The sequence below is a fragment of the Ailuropoda melanoleuca genome, chromosome 8 (assembly GCF_002007445.2).
Source record: "Ailuropoda melanoleuca isolate Jingjing chromosome 8, ASM200744v2, whole genome shotgun sequence".
Lineage (NCBI taxonomy): Eukaryota > Metazoa > Chordata > Mammalia > Carnivora > Ursidae > Ailuropoda > Ailuropoda melanoleuca.
This window is the reverse complement of record NC_048225.1, coordinates 26,355,451-26,360,185: the sequence shown is the minus strand read 5'-3', so window position 1 is coordinate 26,360,185 and position 4,735 is coordinate 26,355,451. Positions and strand designations below refer to the sequence as shown.

At 45.6% G+C, this 4,735-nt stretch overlaps 1 protein-coding gene across 2 annotated transcripts in view; it reads right to left on the bottom strand.

The window, feature by feature from the left end:
* NTM (neurotrimin) overlaps positions 1-4,735 on the bottom strand; it is a 965,418-nt gene that overhangs the window by 585,488 nt on the left and 375,195 nt on the right. The gene's annotated exons all lie outside the window — the stretch shown is intronic.

Here is a 4,735-nt window from a genome sequence, read left to right as displayed (position 1 = left end):
AACAAAGCCACCGTTAACATTCATGTACAAGTCTTTGCACAAACATATCACTTTATTTCTCTCAGATAATACCAAGGACCGAAATGACAGGGTCATATGGTGGTTATGTGTTTAACTTTATGAGGAATTGCCATGATAATATTCAAAGTAGTTCTAGTTCTCTACATCCCTACCATTGCCGTTTGATAGTTCCAGTTGTTCACATCTTGGCCAACACCTACTTATGGTCAACTTTTTTTAAATTTTTTTAAGTATTAGTCATTATAATAGGTGTGATATTTCATAGTGCTTTTGGTCTGCATTTCCCTGAGATCAACTGAGTTTTAAAATACTCAGAAAAATAAAATTAATGGCATCACCATTCATTTAGCATTCTTTGAGCATTTATTCTTTTTGGGGAGTGGGCAGAATATTCGCTGTAGGCAGTGAGGATAAAATGGGAACAACAGCAGCAGACATGATCCCTTGCTACATGACGCCGGTAATCTAGTATGTGAGGAGATATTAAGCAAACATTCGTGAATATGTATCTAGAAGTATAAATAACCCCTGGTGTGCTAATAGAGGCCACTCAATTTAGATTAGAAAGTGAGAACTGAAGAATATTTGACATATCCTGAAGGGTGAGTAGGATGCGGAGAGACAGTGATGTTGGGGAGTGGGGGAGTCTTTTGGATGGAGGGAAGGATGTATTTGAAGACCACTGGATGGAAAGGACTGAAAGAAAGCCCATGTGGCTGAGAACACAGAGGCAGCAAGGAGTGGCACATGAAGAGAATGCAGAAGTTGGCCGGGCTCGCAGCAGGAGAACTCTCCAGATCATGGAAATGATTCTCTGGTCCTAAGTGGAGTAGAAATTCACTGGTAAGGGAATTAGAAGAGCATAAGCTAATGAATGCTTTTCCAAACTCACCCAGACTCTAGTGATGGGAAAGATTTGAATGAGTCTCTAAGGAATGAGGAGAGAGATGCTAGCCCGTGGCTGTCACTGTGGTTGAACCAGGTGGCCGGGATGCGGGCTTTGGTGGACAGAGAGGAAATGGAAGATCTCATCATGAGTCTTGGAGGGGAAATCCATGGGATTGGTGGCGACTCAGATGACAGGACTGCAAGAGAGGGAGGCCGGGAGGCTACTGGGTCCCTGCGTGAGCAGTTAGGCTGATGGAGGTACCAACGAACTGTAACCGTCACAGTAACTTGTACGAAAAGCTGGAGTGGCAACCTACAAGGAAGGAGGTGATAATCTTGTTGCCAGAGTAACAATTCTCCTGACTGCAAAAATAAAGACAGTAAAAATACACGAGTATGTGGCAATGTGCATGTGACTTCACTGAACGTCTTAAGGGTCTCTCTCTAACTAGTCACTGAGTGAGATTCAGGGCCACCACATACAGATGGGCTGACTGTCCAGCTTGAACAACCATGTCTAACAGCCCTGGGCAAAGCTGGCAACACCTAGTCTCATAAATAAAAGATAAAGATGTTTCTGTCAAGAAGAAATGCAAGATAGGTATTCTGAAAGATAAAATTAGAAAGAATTGGGACCATAAGGTAATTGGTGCCTTTTCTCTGTCACATGTAAGCAGGTGCCTAATGGCTTGTCACTTGAGGTCACCTAAGTGGAAACTTAGGTAAACAAACCACAGAGCAAGTGGCCACAGCACAGTTCGCCCAGCTTTCTTTCAGTGGGCATTCATGCGGCCACTCCCCCACGACAAATCCCTGCCTAAACATCACAGACAGACACAGAGACATTGGTGACTCAGTCTCTGCCCTGTAGAGCTGACAGGAAAGAAGTCTAGCGGCCCTGCAGTTAGAACAACGACCATGTGGAGAGGTACGTGCTTGAGCAGATGCGGGTCCTTGGGGCCTAAGGTATCCAAAGCAGGGCCTCCGCTGAACAAGCCAAATTCCTTCAACTGGGAAAACAAAGAAAAGAATGATTTCCCTATAGGGTTAACTCTGTGCAATTAATAATAACAGCTTCTCTGCTCATTGCCTCTTTTGGATGCTCAGTGTGCCAGACGGTACCCAGGGCTGAGCACTTTGTGAGCTCTATGCCATTTGCTCCTCAGAACAATCCTGGGAGGAGGATGTCATTGTCATTCCTTTACAACACTGGCTGAAACACATCACATTCTTGGGGAGTGGCCTGCTGGGATTCAAACCTCAGTCCCCGCGACCTGTAAGCTGATGACTCTTACGGCTGGGATAAGTTTATTCAGAACAAATTCTCAGTGGACACAAAGTTGGCTGCATCTATTACATGTTCTCCAGCACCCACGTCTGCTTCAACTGTTGATCTATTTAATGCCCAAAAAGGGCTCATTCATGTGCCACGTTTGTAGAACCGAGTGCTAAGGACATACACTGCTCTCTGTCCTTTATTCTTGGTCCAAACAAAACAGGAGACAGGCCACAGAGGCGGGCCCAAGAAAAAAGCCAAGCCGGGGCCCCTCTGATGCCAAAGACCCCATGCTGCTGGCGGAGCTTTTCCGCATCGTGCTGCGGCACCCCACAGCCACACATGGCCCCCACACTTCATGTAGAGAGCCCAGTCTCCACAGGAAGCAGAGAGAGAGAGGTAGGGCTGTGTGGTCCCCTCCCATCTGTTTTGCAGAGGAGAGTGATTCTGAAAAAGCACATCAGATTAAATAAATTAAAAGAATTGCACCCCTCTGGGAACATTCTCAAAACAGAAAGTCATTTGAACCGATGTACGATTCACTCACAGCCTCTCTCCTTATAGGAAATGAATACAATCAAAATAAAAATCACTCCTCACTCTGTATGGTAAGAGGCAGTAGACGGGCACAGGGAGAGAGGGAGGAGGGGAGCAGGTCACAGAAGACACAGTGTTTACAAAGCCATTAAAGGAGAATGAATAGATATAGTCTAGTCCCAAAAGGCAAAGAAATGTGAATTTTCACATATAAATAGAAAACGTTTAGAATGTTATTAATTCAAGACCAAGCTCCTAATGCCTCTGGATGATAGCTGTGTCTGGGCATCTGGTTAGCTGCAGTGACCCCTGCTGGTAAGAGTCTTTTCCTGCTGCTGCTCTAGGCCTCTATTTTCAGAATGTTGAATGGCTCCGGGGACTACTAAGGAAGCTTGGGTCCACATTTATATACTAGGTAGTGCACACCCTGAACACCTAATCGAGACCCCCTATGTTACCTGGAACCTACTGCAGTATGTGTCCCATAGTAAACCCTTAACAAAGCTGCTTGAGTGACTGGATGACCACACATACACAACTCTACCATAGAACTGAACACATTTGACTCCCAGCACCTTGATCTTGCATGACCGGCAGCATCGAAATGTCTCAAACCCAATCAATGGATTCTTCTAAGAAAGATGTATCAGGTAAGATCAAAGTCGCCGTGACAGGTGACAGGTGCCATGGGGTGCCCAGTGAGCCCAGCGGGAGGCCCGTCCTGTCATCTCTCAGGGTGACACGGTGGTAAGGTGTGGGCTGTGTCCTGGTGGAGACATCCTTGAGGTCACAGGCTGATGAAGAGCTTGCCAGATGAAGAAATAAGGGAGGGGGGTTCTATACAAAGAGAACAGAATATCAGGGACACAGACATGAAAAGTGCATAGGGCTTTCGGGAAATTGACTTGGAATCCTTGGAGGTGGCAATGAGAGGTAGGACTGGCAGTAGGTCAGTTTGAGAGGTCATATGAGAAAGAATCATCTTTATTTTGATGAAAAGTTTGAGATTATCCTATGGTCCAAGGTGGCCGGGGTGGGGGGTGGTTGCCCAGTTACATTTAGGATTGACATGCCTCATGTTGCATTTTATAGACAGAGCCCTGGTACGATTGTGGAAGATGATTTCAGGGGTGAGGAACAGATGACCAGAGGCAGACAGTCCAGCTACGAAGCTACCGCGTGTAGTGGAAACATGAAGAGATTTACTGAGCCATCAGTGCCCGGAGAGCAAGAAGGCTGAGGGAGAAAGGTGTCGGAGGGACAGTCAGGCTTGCCCACCGTGTAAGAAGGGCAGGCCAGGAAGTGGTGCCAGCTCCTGGAACAGACGTCTGAGCCCCCTGTGACAGAAAGCCCCGGACAGGAGCATCGGCTTTGCAGAGAAACTCAGAAAGAGATGCCGAGGTGGGGGTGCTGGTAAGTTATTCAGATGATATCTTGACGTAGGAGTTCTTAGCTCACAGGAGCTTTGTCTGCATTAATAGTTTTGGGAGTTGTCAGTTTATAGATTGCACTATGAAAAAGTACATTTTCCATCTGTGCCTTAGTTTCCCTCTGGCATATTTATATAAAAAGCAAACTGCTCCTTAGGGATGCAGTGGCTTCCAAGAAATGATTATAATAATCATTTCCTATTTGTATAATGTTTCACAATGAAGTCGGTGTCTCATCTCGGTCCTTACCACGACCCTACAGGTTAGATATCTTTACCCCAATTTTACAGGTAATGAAACTGAGTGTTTAAGATTAAGCAGCTTGGATGAAACTACAGCAAGTCAGTAAGTGGCTAACTCAGGATTGGAACTCTGAGTTCAGTGTCTGATTTTTTTTTGTACCTATTGTTAAGACTTTGTTACAATAATTTGCTGACATCATTGTTACTGTTTTTTTTTTTAAAGATTTTATTTATTTATTTGACAGAGAGAGAGACAGCCAGCGAGAGAGGGAACACAAGCAGGGGGAGTGGGAGAGGAAGAAGCAGGCTCATAGCGGAGGAGCCTGATGTGGGGCTCGATC